The 15,509-nt window shown below is 38.5% G+C and overlaps 1 protein-coding gene across 1 annotated transcript in view; it reads left to right on the top strand.

Annotated features, from left to right (window-relative positions):
- The first annotated feature begins 3,885 nt into the window (after positions 1-3,885).
- Positions 3,886-15,509, top strand: part of SORBS2 (sorbin and SH3 domain containing 2) — a 252,030-nt gene continuing 240,406 nt past the window's right edge. The window contains exon 1 of the mRNA XM_006882251.1: positions 3,886-4,026. The gene's annotated coding sequence lies outside the window, so the exon portion shown is untranslated. The remainder of the gene's footprint in view (positions 4,027-15,509) is intronic.

The raw sequence follows: 15,509 nt of genomic DNA, 5'->3' as shown, positions 1-15,509 counted from the left end.
AATCTTTATTTGCTTGGTTAAGTGCCATAATTTCTCAAGGAAGGCCAATTTTAAAATGCCTTTTCTTTTTTATCATGAACTATTTCAGGGAAATACAATTTTCAGGGAAAAGTAAAACAATATTTTGAAAAAAGTTATCTATCTGAAACTCTTCCAGATTTACCAGTATAATTAACATCTAACATTGTGTCCAAGTAAAATAAATAGCATACAGTCAAGTGGTCTATCACTAAAGACATTAAAATGTAACCATTTAATATAAATAAACAGAACAAACTTTAAATTATTTTTAAACTCAAACTTCATGTGTATTTATATTGGGGCACTTTAATCATACTTTATTTGAATTTTTAGAAACTGATGTTTATGTGTATACACACACACACACACATATACACACACATATAATAAGGCTGGGCTCTATGAGGAGAAATGTGGCATCAGGGTTGGAGGAAGACTCACCAACAATCTGCGTTGTGCAGATGACAAAACCCTGCCTGCTGAAACTGAGGAGGACCTGAAGTGCTTGCTGCAGAGGGTCAAGGACTGCAGCCTTCAATATAGATTGAAGCTCAACAACAAGGAAACAAAGATTCTCAGCACTGGGCTGATTGAAAGCATCATAATAGATTGTGAAGAGATTGAGCCTGTTAACAGCTTCAGTGTGCTTGACTCCACAATCAACACTTGGCACCAGCAGCCAGGAAATAAAACGTTTTTTCGTTGGGAAAGTCTACTGTCAGAAACCTTTCCAAAGAACTGAAGAGCAATGATGTCAGTCTGAAAACTAAGGTACACCTGGTACAGGCTATGGTCCTTGCAAGCAATTCCTATGCATCAGAGAGCTGGACAATGACTAGGGATGATAGAAGGAGAATCAATGTATTTGAGCTGTGGTGTTGGAGAATAGTATTGAATATACCATGGACTGCTAAGAGAATGAACAGATTTGTCCTGGAGAGAGTTAAATCGGGATGCTCCTTGGAGGCAAGGATAATGAAGCTTTTTTGTCTGACATACTTTGGACATGTTACAAAGAGGGACCTCAGAGAGTGACATCATCCTTGGAAGGAGGGAGGCACAGCTCAGGAGAGGAAGACCCTCGATGAGATGGATTTATTCAGCTACTGGGTTAATGGGGGTAAGGATGGCAGAGATAGTAAGATTGGCACTGGATAGAGAAGGGTTTAAGACTACTGTATATAGAGTCGCTATGAGTCGCAGACAATTCGACAGCATATAACAACAACAACAAATATATATGTGTGTGTGTTTGTGTGTGTGTGTGTGTATTAGATTAAGCAAATATTCAAAATCTAGATTGTATAATTCATTTTTAAAAAAATATAAAGCTTTAATATTTAATATATATGTTGCAAGGAGGGGCCGGTCCTTGGAGAAAAATGTCATGCTTGGGATGGTGGAGGGACAGCGCAGGAGGGGAAGACCCTCTATGAGGTGGATTGATTCAGTGACTGGGGTAATCGTGAGATTGGCCAGGACAGAGCAGGATTTAAGGCTGTTGTACATGTCGCTATGAGTCCCAAGCAACTTGACGGCACACAACAACAACAACAACAACAACATTAAGTTGAAAGATCTCATTCTTTATCTGCTATTGTTCTTGTGTTCTAATAATTGACTGATAGCTGATCTGCCAGCTGGTTTTCAAAGACTTGAAAGATAAATTGGCACAGTGTACCCGGCAATGAACTTAAGAGTGTAGGGATGATAAGTATGGCATAGGATAGTACAGGGTTCAGATCTGTTTGTTACCTAACAACAACAACAACAACAACAAATCACAAAGGAAGATATTTCTTTCTTTCTCAGACCCACTGGTGGATTCAAACTGCCTGCTTTTGAGTTGACAGCACAAATCTTTTCCCACTCAGCTGTCAGAGCTCCCTATCTGTTAAATAACATAGGTATGTAACACTTCTTCATGGCATACATAACCTTCAGTATTTTCAGTAATCATTTGTAGTATCATACTGTAATTATAAAGGAAAACTGGAACTTGGTAGTAGAATATCTTGCAACCAAACTCCCTGGTAATCAGAAGATATTTCCAGGTGTTTGTTTTTCTCTATGGCCTGGTTTTAATTACTTTCGGTCAAACATTCTTCTAAGTGATATAGCACTGGTCTGTCCATTTGCTGTACAGAAGTAACTCATGGCTGCTGTGATGCTAAACACTGTGACAGTGATGTGTCAAATGCGATAATGGTTACCCACGGTGGGCAGTGAGTGTTTGGTGAAGCTCCCTGATTAAAACAAGTTTGGAAGCAGGTGTGGCATCCACTTCTGAAATAGCTTGCCTCCAGAAACTCTATGAACTTGAAAAAACCATGAAAATTATACAATTGCTCAGGTCTTTCACTCATAGGGTTGCTCTGAGTCGTCTACAACTTGAAGGCACTTAACAACAACATGATGAAAGAATTATATTCACCTGAGGCAGAACTCCTCAGCAATACTTTCTAATTGCAATGAGGGTTTTCTCTGTTATGTTAGGATATAGAATTAGGATGCTGAAATGAAGGTTTTTACTTATTTTTTTTTTTAAAGTGTTTCCTTGGCGAAAAGTAAGATTTCCTTTTTAGGGTGTTGATGGAAGCCAAGAGCTGGTGTGACTTGTAGTTCTTCCTTGTGGTCGTCATTGATGGAAAGAGATCTCAATCTCAAGATAAGGCTTACATAGATACTTTCACTATCTTAAAAAGAGACTGGAAAAGTTTGTCATAAATTTTGTTCTCATCAATTATTATGGCCGTAAACCAGCTTGCTAACCCGAAGGTGGCACTTCTCTGGCAGTTCTAATCCACTAATAACTTCAAGGAGAAAGATGAGCAGTTTCCTACCATGAGATTTACAGCCTCTGAAAATCCTTTGGATGTTCATCTGTGAGTCAGTGTAGGCCAGAGGGCAAGGAGTTTGAGGGTTTTTTTGGTTGTGAGTTTGCATTCTCCAAGGAGTAAGTGCTTGGCATTCAGTAGATGTGGACTTTTGTTTGAGGAGTTAATGAATGAACAAAGAAAAAAAGTATGAATGAACATGTCCGAGGATAAATGAATGAACGAATACAACTTTAAGGTTTTAATTCTACAAGACAAGTAAAAGCGCAACGTTTGCTGGTCATCCTTGGGGACACAATCTAAATTGTTTCTTCATCGGCCTGTGGAGGCTGACCGGGGAATCTGTCTGGCTGCATCTTGTCACTGAGTGGTCCCCAGTCTCTGCCAAAAGATAAGTACTGTCAACAGCTCAACCCAGTAGCTTTCAAAAATAGCATAGTTGATGAAACTGGAAATTTGGGTGCATGCTAGAAGTAACCAGTTGTCTTTCATCTTAAGAAGAGTAGGCTGATGATAGGCATTCCAACAAGAGAGCAGAAGTCATTTAAAAGGCCCATTTAGACAAGCAAATAAGTACCAGAAGAGAAGTCTTCACCCCTGGGTGGGCATTAGCATAACAGATCATTTTCAATGAATGAATCATTTTGAAAATTTGAACATGCTGGACAGAAGCTATGTTTCTTTAAGATTCCAGTAAAGTTTTAACGTTTTGTCTGGGGTTTTGGTTTTTTGTTTTGTTTTCAGTAGTGCTGGCAGTGTTCCCACAAAATTTAAATGAATATTTGCACAATGAACCAAGTTGTTCTGGGTTTCCTGGTTTCTGGATTTGTTGTTCTTTTTTTTTTTTTCCTTCATAGGTTGTAGGGAGGGGGGTGATTTGGCGCTGCGTTTTCATCCCATTGCAGACAACTCCGGCTGCTGTTGGGCTGAAAATAGCTCAAATGCTCTCAGACCAGTAGCACCACCCAGCAGCTGGGATTCTTTCCCTCTCTTATTTGCCTTCTCTCTTGCGTTTTTCCCCCTTCAGATACTTGGATGGGACTTAATCTTAAACCTTTGGAGTTCAAGACCTTTTAAAAAGGGCTAAATAAACAATCTCTCCATGTGAAAGGCCACTGACTCCTACTTCCTCTGTTGAGAGCAACTTTTGAAGTCAGCTGCCTGGTAGGTAAGAGTTTTTTATTCTCGAATTATTTAATTGGTATATGATATGTTTGTGACTAATGTTTTAAAATAACTTATTTATAGTTAAAATAAACTGGGGCTGCCAGCAATTTCCAGGTGAAAGTTGTGTCCCAGGACAGCAATCGCATTCGTGGACTTTGGTGATTGAAGTCTTAAGCGTTGTTTAAAGCTCGCTATAGTACTGACCTGTACAGACCAGTGTGGCTGAGCAGTGGATCAGAACTCCAATTAAGCCTGATTGTCAGGCCAGTAAGGGGACCTTTCAGACATCATAATTTAGTTGTTTAGACTGGTTACTTATTTTTAACTTTCTAAGAACATTTATAAAAATAAGGAGATGCATCCCCCTGAGTTAAGGAAAGATATATACATATAGTTATTTTTTAGGATAATGAGATAGCTGTAATAGATTTTGTTCTCTCTTTTATGAGTTTATTAATTGCTACTTTGAAATTAGGACTTTCCCCCCACTTGGCATATGTTCCTGCTGTAGTTTAGGTGACTGATTTTGTATTCCTATTATTATTATTTTTTGGGAACACTTCAACTGTTTGTCTTTTGCTAGGGACAGCCACTGCCAGATTTCTCTGATGTGACATTATAATCTTCTGTGCCTCTGCTCTCTCCTCCTCCTTATTCTTACTCTTGACATTTTGCAGAGTACTTTGATCTGTGGACTTTAACTTCAAAACACAGCATTTACTTTGATTGTGGGTATTTACTACATTCAATAAAGAGTTTTCTCAGCCTTTTTGGGGGAGAGGTGGTTAATGCTTTGATAACATTTCCTTTTAACAATTTAGTGGGGCTTTGAATCTTTTCACAGCTGTAATTTTAGATTTTACTAAATTTTACTAAAATTGCCCCTAACTGAAAGGACAAGCTAGTTTTATGGCAAGATTCTTGCGTTATATAGACTTTATGACAACTTGTTGCTCCACTCTGAGCAGATGTCTAAAAGCAAGTAGCAAATGACAGTGCGCAAACCAAATTATATCAACCCTTCACCTGCATGTCCTCCTGCATGATGACCATGTGAGGCCTCACTCATGCTTTCTCTAATATCAGTACTGAAGCCTTTGGAATTTCCAGATTTTTTCCCAAATATCACAGAACATATTTCAAAACAAAACATGCATTTTTAAATATACTATGATCTTCTGGGTAACTAATGAGAGAGAGAGAGTGTGTGCAAGGGAGAGAGCAAGCAAAGAAAAATTAAGTTAAAGGATAGCCAGAAAGAAAAATTCAGTAGCCAAAAAGTCTGCTATATAAATGAGGGGCTATTGTGTGAGAGATAAGGAAGAAAAAGAAATGAAAGCTGTATTTCCAAAGACAGGCAAAATGTAGCACTTTTTAGCCATTCAATTGACTTTAAAATATTCTGTTTTATGAAGAACTCATGTGCAAATTACATTTGCTATCCTTATTTTTCCCCACACCAACCATATTTCTGAGAAGTGTTTCTGAAGTCCTCAGATACCAAGCTTGATGGCTCTTGTCCAACTGTCCATACTTGTTGTGTTGAGCGTTAGGAATAGAATGAGCCTAATCCTGTCAGGAGACTGCTTCAATCCCAGTCAAGGACCTTGGCTGCTTGGAACAGAGGAGCTGACGCAGTCTGTTCCCTGACCCCTGCACCTTGCTAAGAAGAAAGACTGTGGGCATAGGACACGTTTTTTTTTTCCTAAGGGGCACAGTTTTCAGAAAGGCCTCTCCATATTAGGAGCACATGCAATTTGATCCCTGAGAATTTGGATTAACAATAGGAAGCCCTCTAAATCTCAGCCTTAATGTTTTACTTCCAAACCTCTATATTTAATGACTGACTTTCCTTGTCCCATCAAATCTGCTTTAGGGAGCACATGAATCATCGTATTTTTAGCTCCCCCAGCTATTTTGAGCAAGTTTTCCAGCATTTGAGGATCTATAATGATTCTCCCAGTTCAGTACCGGGAAGCCTAGATCTGAAGATACTAAGCACACTTTTATAGCTAAAGACAATTTTATCCCCAGAGTCAAAAGGCACAAGGATGGAATGGAATTGGAAGGTGATAGACAATCATTCCCTTGGTACACAAGCCATTCCTTATCTGTCCTTTTCTTCACTCCCCCCTTTGTTTTTAATCTATTTCTCTTCACCCCTTAATTTTACTTTGAAACTTTGAACTGTTTCAATGTGAAACTCAAGGTGAAACCCAGCCAAGGCCACTGAGTTTCACACAGGTTCTGCATGAAAGAAGTATTCTACCCAGCCTTGCTCGAAACTTGGCCCATGTTTGCCAAAAGCTTCATGAATGTCAGGGAAACATAATCCCGAGCCAGGTGACTTCTGGCGGCTTTGAGGCTTTATTGTATAAGTATAGAATCTGTCAAACAAGCACATTTCTTATTTTCATGTCTTCTACTGGTAATTTAATGTATACTCACATAATTTCCCAATAAACCAGTTTCCAACCTAATATGAATTTTTATAGCTGTGGTATTTAAGCAGTAGATAGAAGTCTCCATTTTCAATTCCAACACAAGCCTGAGCCACAGTGGTGTGAACGTGCTGCTATAATTCAGCTGAAGGAAGAAGTCCCTGGAGAGTGGTGGAATGTCTTTCTTTGCTTAAATATACCTCTGTGCTCGTGAGGAACAAACAGTAACATTTTGTCCAGGTCTGTCCGCTTGACAGTGTACCTTTTGTTCGCACTCCAAAGGTGGTGTCAAATATATTGGTGAAAAAATAATAAACTTCCAGATATTTTTTTCCCTCTCCTGCTCAACTGATATACACCTAGGGAACATTGTAAGCACTGAAAACCTCGGTACTATTACTTGTAAGGCAATGTATACAGAGAAGAAAGGAGTACTCAAGAGAGTCTGTTTCCCTCAGAAAAGCGTGGTGACCTAGAGCTGATGTGTGTTAACAGTCAAATGGGGCCAGTTTGTAGGGATGACTCTGTGTGTGTCTGTGTGTGCCTTTCTGTGCTGGATGAGAGTAATGGTGGGTGGAGAGGAAGATGGCATTTGTAAGCTTTGTTCAACAAATCTGTCACATCTAAAACAAAATCCATCAAGCCCTGGATCTGAAAGCAGGCATTGCTTTTGTTGATCACATAATTCTGTATTGGCTGAACAGTGTAGTTATTATTACTATTTTGTATTTTGTTTCTCATTAAAGACATTGAGGATTTAATTTTCATATTAAGGTTCCAGAAATAGTAAATAATCTTTATTCAAATTCTGATGAATCAGGAGACCTAAATAGTTACAGAAGAACTTGCATAAGCCAGGTTGAGAAAGAGCTTCCTGGCCCTATGGTGTTGTGCACTGCACATATCCACTGAGTATATTAAGGTTTCCTTTCATTATTATCTTTGTTAGAGGATTTCTGAACTCATTAGAAGAATCCTTATAATAAATGAGCTTGTTACCTTTCTGAATGAGCTTGTTACTCATTCACCAACTAGCCTACTAAGTCAATGAATGAGTAATATTTCTAAATCTGCTCATTATAAAATGTAATTGCCATAAAATTTCATTTAGAAAATTTCATAGTCACATTTTATATAATAAAGGATTATTTTTCTCAAAAAAATGGCAAATTACATTTTAGCAGATGGCTTACAAGATGACCTTCTCTTAGGAGAACAGACCTTTGAGAAGCTAATTATAACAAAACGTGGAATTCTGTGTGTAGGAGAAATATTTCATACCGTGTTAACAGTATACATGGTTTTGAAATCCCAAAACTAGTAAGTACAATGAGCAAGGATCTCTGGTGGTGCAGTCATATGGAGTTGTCCCTCAAAGTAACACCCCTCTGACATTTCTAATCCACAAGTGGCTCCTTGGCAAAAAGATAGTCTTTTCCTGTGCAATTGGCAACCTCCAAAAATCCAGTGGAGAGTTGATTCTGACTTGTCCACAGTAAGTTTTCTGCAAAGATTTGCAGCCTGAGAAACATTGTCAGACAGATATATTCTGTTCTGTACATTGACTGTAAATTGGAGTCAACTTGACAGCAATGATTCAGTTTGGATTTGCCTTTTCTTTCTAAGGATCCCACGTGACATAGGCAGCTCTGGTGGCCTACTGGTAAGAAGTGGTGCTGCCAACCCAAAGAGAGGTAGTTCAAATCTATCAGAAACTCTGAGAGAGAAATGTAAGCAGACCCCCCCACTCCTGTGTGACTTACTACCACTGAAAGCTCACTGGAGGCTCAGCTATGAGTCAGTGCTATCTCAATGGCACAACAACAACAAAGTGACATAGTGGGTTACCTGTTGCATTGCTAATTGAAAGGTTAACAGCTAGAATGCATCAGCCACTCCACTTTGTAGGCGATAGAAGGGCAGGCTCCTAACATAAAGATATACAGCGGTGACAATCCAATGGAAGGGCACCTTGAGTCAGAATCAACCCAATAGCAGATTTAATTTGCTTTGGTTCCTTCTTTTTGAAACAAAGTCAATTAGATATAATCAAATTTGGTTTTTCTTGTTAAGTTTGATCAAAGTTAAAATTCATTGTTTTTCATTTTGTTAGATCTGAGAATATTGTGTATTATTTACAATATCTGCCAATACTCATAAGTGAAAAGGAAATTCATTTAGCAATACTTTCACCAACTGTCATAAACTCACTCATTGCCAGCAAGTTGGAATTGACTGAGAGTGAACCCTAAGCTCTAAATCTAGAAAAAAAGCTGTAAATCTAGAAAATCTATGGGAGTGGAATGTCCACTTTTCTCCTGTGGGGCATCTGGTAGATTCGAGCTGCCAGAGAACAGCCTTTGGGCTAAAAGCACAACTCCCTTATGGACAATGCAAACAGAACTCCTACCTTCAGCTACCAGATGTAAGATGTAGATGCAAGATGTGCCTCTTCCATATTAACAGCATGAGGGAGAGTCAAATGCTCACATCCAGAGGAGTTTGGCCAGAAGAGGATGGAGTGCTGGAGAGACACGCAAGTGCTACAGGAGCACAGAGCTGGGGTCTGAGAATATTTACAACACTACAAAAAAAGAGGAATTATTAGGGGGAAAACTGCACTTGATTTGGCACTCTGAGTCAGAGTCAGACAAGAGGGGATTCCAGGCAGAGAAAAATTATCACAGGCAAAGGTTATGAGGAGGGAAGACTCAGTTTTCAGAAAGTAAGCAAACAGATGTCTAGTATAGCAAGCACATAGGCCTAATAAGAATGTCCTGAAAAGTTGTAGTAAGCTGGTGTTTCCTTAGTAACGTCCACAGTTAGGCCTGCATCTCCGGTGGCATAGTCCAAAGCATGTCTCTAGCAGCATCCACCAGTGACTCTGAGGAGGAAAGGTAGGCAATCACTCCCCTCTTGGTAAAGTTTTATGGCCTTGGAAATCCAATAGAGGGTCGCCGTGAGTGAGGATCAACTAGATAGCAGTGAGTGAGTTGGTAAAAATCACTTAGCAATATTCTAAAAGGTTCTAGAGTTGAAGCCTGAAATGACTCCTATTGAGAAGATGTGAAGAGGAGACCAGCTGTGGGGGTTGTTGATTTCTGCCCTCTTTAACCAAGCTTCAGCTTAAAAACTAAACTTCTCCCTGCAAAATCATGGAACCTAAAGTTTTACTTCATTTATGGTATTAACACAAGCAGTCAATAGCTTGCATTTTTTTATTATTTCAATTAATGTATCAGCTCAACAACTCAATTCATTTGCCATCAGACCTAAACTGACTCCTATCTGACCCTCCAGTGAATGTTCAGAGAATGTAAATAGCCTAGGAGAAGATTGCCCATCTTTCTCCCTTCGGGAAGCATGTGGGTTCAAATCTCTAGAAAGAGTAGGCCTCATATCCTGCCAGACTTTGTTTATTTGGTCAACTATGTCCAGTAGTTTTCTTGCTGAATCTTTAGGGTTTTCTAAGTATACTATCATATCATCTGCATAGAGAGATAATTTTACCTTCTCTTTGCCAGTTTGGATACCTCTTATTTCTTCTCTTGTCTTATTGCTATCTCTAAGACTTCCAATACAATATTGAATAGTAGAGGTGATAGTGGGCATCCTTGACTACTTCCTTTTCTCAAAGGGAATGTCTTTAATTTCTCTCCATCGAGAACAATGTTGGCTCTCGGGTTTGCATATATACTTTTTACTATGTTGAAGAAATTCCCCTCTAATCCTATTTTGTGGAGTGTTTTAGTCAGTAAAAGGTGTTGCAAAGATTAGAAACGACTCAAGTGCCCATCAACAAATGAAAAGATAGCGAAGCTGTGGTATATTCACACAGTGGAATATTATGCTGCATTGAAAAAAACAAGGAACTCATGACATATTATACAAAATGGGTGACCCTGGAGAACATTATGCTGAGTGGATTATCTCAGTTACAAAAGGGCAAATACTGCATAGTACTACTGAGACTGACATTGGGGTGGGGGAAAACTAAGAGGGGATAAATAATGCAAACTGAATTGAAACAGATGAGGGAGAAAATTGCTTAGGAGGAATATAAGATTAGGTATTATGGGCGTGACAAGAGTCCAGAATGAAACCTGCATAGTGGAGTGGACTGAGGGGGAGGGGATTGTATAAAAATGCAAGGTTTGTTGTTTTTTTTTTTAACTTGTCAAAGAGAAAAGCAATGAGGGGGAAAGGTAGGCAGGGAGGAAAGTGTGCAACAATGAATGAATGTAAATTTTAAAAAATTAAATAAAAGCACTTAATAAAATTTGAAGTCTTTAAACCATTAAAAAAGAAAAAAAGAAAGATGGGGCCTCTGTTTTAAAAACATAACTCTCTACAGACAACAACATCAGAGCTCCTTGAGATAAAAATTTAGGCCCTAAAGGAGAGAAAAGCTTGGGAGGGGGGGAGCGTTAAATTTGGTTTACTACAAAAACACTTGTAAAACATGGATTTTCAAAGTATTACAGTTTGGTTACTTTGACCTGTTGCATGCCCTGTCCTAGTATAATTCTGAATTTGCTTAATTCTAGTGAAGCTACTGCTCTTGACATGTACTCAATTCAGTGGTACTTCTCCCACTCAATTTTGTAAGACTGAAAAAAAAAAGAGTGGTTTTGAATTTAGATCCAAGTAGCATTCAAAAGATTTTGGTTCTTTTGAATTGATCATTTAAATATTTTGAAGCTGCATAGCACTTAGCATTAAGGGAAAATTTTTACTTCAAAAAAAAAATCAGAGACATTTGAAAAGTTGCATATGGGTGCATTTCAGATGGATTTAATGAATGTGCAAAGAAATGTCAGTTTTGACCCAAAGCACAAAAAAAGGGTTTTTTTTTTTGTTCACTGAGAAAGTAATACTTTTTCTACTTGTTATGGCCTTTTAATTTTTTTTTACTTTGAAAATATTTCTCCTTAAATTTATCTTATGCTGAGACTTGGGGAGCTCTGTTAGTCTACTGAGTAGAAAATTGTGCTGCCAACATTAAGGTAGGCTATTCAAATTAACCAGCAGCTCCATAGAAAAAAGATGGGCACTCTCTTCCCACATGATTTACTGCCTCTGAAAATCCACTAGGTCAGCTGTGAATCAATTCCAACTAGATGGCAATTAACAACAGACAGAATAAAAACATGGCCACTGTTAAAAAATACAGTTATATAAGGATTTGTAACTATATATAATCTATTAAAACTTTTGTAACATGCTCAAAGTATGTCAGATAGAACCTCAGAACCCTTGCCTCCAAGGAGCAGCCTGGTTTCACCTTCTCCAGGATGGGCCTATTTGTTCTCTTAGCAGTCCATAGTACATTCAATACCCTTCTCCAGCACCACAACTCAAAGGCATTGGTTCTTCTTTCATCCTTAGCCATTGTCCAGCTCTTTGTTTTTGTTTTTTGTTTTGTTTTGTTTTTTTTCTATAATTATATTTTATTAATTTTCATAAACATTTACAGAGATTTTGGGTTTCCATTCATTCATTGTTACACTATTCTCTCTACCCTCCTCCCAGTTTGTTCTTGTCCAAATGCCACAGTGCTTGTCAAAGCCAGTTCTGATTAATCTTCTTTGTCAGTGTGTCCTTTGCCATTCCCTATCACTCCTCCCTGAGAGAGACTTCACCCTGAGTCATAATGAAAAGGGGATGGCGTATTCTCTTAGCTACTTCCTGCTGAAAAAGGACGCTGTGGGTTTCAGGGTGAAGATCTTCTCTCACTACTCTAAAGAGCCCCTTTGGCAGTAGGAAACACATAGACTATTATGGAGACTGATTTTGGAATTCAGATGCACTCTTATTGATTGTGCTTGGCCGTACATGTTCATATCCTTGAAGATGTATCATGGGGGTGTTGCAACCTAGAAGACACAAATTTGACTAACAAGTTATAAGTACATGAGTCCAAAAATTATGGAACAGTAAAAGAAAAGAGTCTTTCATTGTTTTACAAACCCTCCCCCAGATCCCCTCCACCATGTAGCCCTCGCTCTAGTCTCCTGTGATGACAGAAATACCTAGTCATATATCTCTTTTAAACAGTTTTCTCCCTCCTCTGTTTCAGTGCAGTATACATTATTGAACCCATCTTACTCAGTCTCTCCCCAACCCCAAGGACAGTCCCATTCTACAACAGTGGCATCATGTAATATTTGTCCTTTTGTGACTGGGATATTTCACTCAGCATAATGTTCTCCAGAGTCAACCATTTTGAATAATATTGCATGAGTTCCTTGTTTTTTAATGCAGCATAGTATTCCATTGTGCGAATATACCACAGCTTCTCTAGCCATTCGTTTGTTGATGGGCACTTAGGTTGTTTCCAACTCCTTGCTATTGTGAACAAAGCTGCAATAAACATGGGTGTGCATATATCTGCTTGGATGTCAGCTATGGTCTCTTCAGGGTGTATTCCCAGTAGTGGAATTGCTGGGTCAAATGGTATCTCTATTTGCAACTTTTTGAGAAAGCGCCATACTGCTTTCCACAGGGGTTGCACCATTTTACACTCCCACCAACAGTGAATCAGGGTTCCAGTTTCTCCACAACCTCGCCAGCATTTGTTGCTTGCTGTTCTGTTAAATTTTGCCATTTTGACTGGGGTGAAATGATATCTCATAGTTGTTTTAATTTGCCTCTCTCTTAGGGCTAGGGATTTCTTTGATGCATAGTAAACAACCATAGCCTGGATCAGGTGTACCTTAGTCTCTAGACTGACATCATTGCTCTTCTGTATACTGGACAGGTCCTTAACAGCAGATTAACCTAATTCAATTAGTCTTTTGATTTCCTGACTGTGGATACCAAGAGCATTGATTGTGGAGCCGAGTAAACTGAAGCTGTTAACAATCTTAATCTCTTCTCCATTTATCATGATGCTGCCTAGTGGCAAGAATCTTTGTTTTCTTATATTAAACATTAGTCCATATTGAAGGCTGCAGTCCTTGACCTTCTACAGCAAATACTTCAGGCCCTCAGTTTCAACATGCAATGTTGTGTCGTCATCTGCATAATGCAGGTTGTTGTTGAGTCTTCCTTCAATCCTGATGCCACATTTCTCTTCACAGAACCCAGCCTCCTGGGTGATCTGTTCCCCATATAGATTGGAAAGGTATGGAGTTAGGATGCATGCCCAGCATACATCTTTCCTGATTTTTAACAATGACATGTTTCCTTGTTCTATTCTGACAACTGCCTCCTGGTCCAAATATAGATTTCACATGAGCACAGTGAAGTGTTCTGGGATTCCCATTCTTCTCAAAGTCAGCCACAGTTTGATGTGATCTACACAGTCAAATGCCTTTGCATAGTCAATGTAACACAGATAGACATTCCTCTGGTACTCTCTGCTTTCAGCCAAGATCTATCTAACATTGGCTAGAATGTTCCTTGTGTCACAGCCTCTTCTAAACCCAGCCTGCATATCTGGCAATTCTCTATTGATGTGCTTTCCAGTCATTTTTTTATAATCTTCAGCAGGATCATGCTTGCATGTGATATTAATGTATTATTCAATATTTTCCACATTTTCTCAGGTCACTTTTTTTGGAATGGGGTATATATGCCTTGTGGCATAGTAGTGCTTTGAATACACTAGCTGCCTCGGGGAAGAAATACAGACAGTTTCCTCCCATGAAAGTTTACAGAAACTCAGTGGAAGTTCACTATCAAATTGGCAGCATTGGGTTTTGAGTGGGTAGTTGTCACATTGGCTAAAGTAATTGGCATGTATTGTTTGTCCTTGGAGAAGAACATCATACTTGGAAGGGGGATGACAACACAAGCGAGTAAGACCTTGGATTGACTCAGTGATTAAGGTAATGGGAGTAGGTGTGTCAGAGACAATGAGGTTGGCTCAGGATAGAGCAGTGTTCAGAGCTGTTGTACATAGGGTCACTTTGAGTCACAAGTGCTTCATTGGCACATAAGAACAAGTGTACTATATAAGTACGACTATGTAAATGTGTGGTTAAATAATTAACCACATATTTTTACACCAACAGAGCCAAATGATGGGAGATAGAGCCCTGCATCTGGTTGACCTTCATAGATACATCTGAGAATAGTTCAGAACCAGAGCCTGCAATGAATGATTGGGCAGGAAAGCACTGGAGATAAAGATGGAACATTTGAGCTAACCCAAGAAGGGTGTTAAGTGTCAGACTAAGAGAAGCAGATCTCATTGTAAAGTGCCAAGAGTTATTTTTTTCCTTTGTGTACAACACTGTGAAATACTAACTTTTTGGAAAAGAAAATACAGAGTATCTCCACTTATTGGTAGAGTTTAAATAAAAATCAAATTATATTTCTAATATGAAGTTAAAACATTAAAGTATCTTTTCTTATGTCAGAAATTATTTTCATTCAAGGTATGTTAAAACAAAAAAATTAGATAAAAATCAGGTTCTTAATTTTGTATCTGCTGTCACAGAAATCTGCTGCTTATGATGAGAAGTTAATAAAGCTAAGCATAAAGAAAGCAAAACTAAGTGAAGAAATACATTCAGAAATGGTGCAATATTTTAAGGAAATCATGAAAGTTGATATTAAAAAAAGAGATGGTTGCCTCCAAAACAAAATAATTTTCATTTTGTGTTTGAGCTACTTACTTTAGAAATCTATGTGACTGTTGTTGGTGTCACCAACTTGGTTTTCACTCATAGCCTGACCTTTGTATATCAGACTGAAACACCCTCACAGAACTTGCCATGTGCGAGCCCATTCTTGCAGCCATTGTGTTGGTCCATTTTGTGGAGGGTTTTACTCTTTTTGGCTGACCCTCTGTTTTACCAAGTATGATGCCCTTCTCCAAAATCTGGTAACAGTATTAGTCAAGGAACTGGTCAAGCAGTGGTCCCTTCTGTTAACATGTCCAGAGTATATGTGAGACAACTTCTAAACATCCTTGCTTCTAAGGAATATTTTAACTGCACTTCTTCCAAGATAGATTTATTTGTTCTTCTATCCATCCATAGTTTATTCAATATGTTTTGTCAATACACTTAATGCTCCAAAATTAATTTTTTTA

This window comes from Elephantulus edwardii, unplaced genomic scaffold (assembly GCF_000299155.1).
Source record: "Elephantulus edwardii isolate Elephantulus edwardi_28Jun2011 unplaced genomic scaffold, EleEdw1.0 scaffold00018, whole genome shotgun sequence".
Lineage (NCBI taxonomy): Eukaryota > Metazoa > Chordata > Mammalia > Macroscelidea > Macroscelididae > Elephantulus > Elephantulus edwardii.
This window is presented reverse-complemented; position numbering and strand designations above follow the sequence as displayed.